General features: G+C 38.8%; 1 protein-coding gene across 2 annotated transcripts in view; it reads left to right on the top strand.

The window, feature by feature from the left end:
• Nucleotides 1-286, top strand: part of LOC119587466 (chymotrypsinogen B-like) — a gene marked incomplete at its 3' end in the record, with an annotated part of 6,325 nt that continues 6,039 nt past the window's right edge. The window contains 1 exon segment of one of the 2 annotated variants that reach the window (XM_037936193.1): nt 1-48. 2 annotated transcript variants of the gene reach the window in all.

Raw genomic sequence — 286 nt, 5'->3', positions numbered from 1 at the left:
GTGCATGCTACGTTCCTTTCAGTCTATAGCCGTGGTGTAAACCGATAGGTGAACCAGTTGTTTTTTTTTGGTGCACATTATTTACTGATCGTTACTTGTTGTGAATTATTGGCGCTGTTAATGGAAATTAAAATATAAAACATTTGAGGTCTGTATTGTGTGTCAATATTCAGTACTGAGTATCTTCTGAAACTTTTATTTTACCATCATTTCTGCTCGTTGGTATACCAGTGACGCCCAATAATCTCCATGGCCCCGTTCAGTGACTCATCTCTTCAGTGTCGGT

Source organism: Penaeus monodon, chromosome 22, assembly GCF_015228065.2.
Source record: "Penaeus monodon isolate SGIC_2016 chromosome 22, NSTDA_Pmon_1, whole genome shotgun sequence".
Taxonomy (NCBI): Eukaryota; Metazoa; Arthropoda; class Malacostraca; order Decapoda; family Penaeidae; genus Penaeus; species Penaeus monodon.
This window is presented reverse-complemented; position numbering and strand designations above follow the sequence as displayed.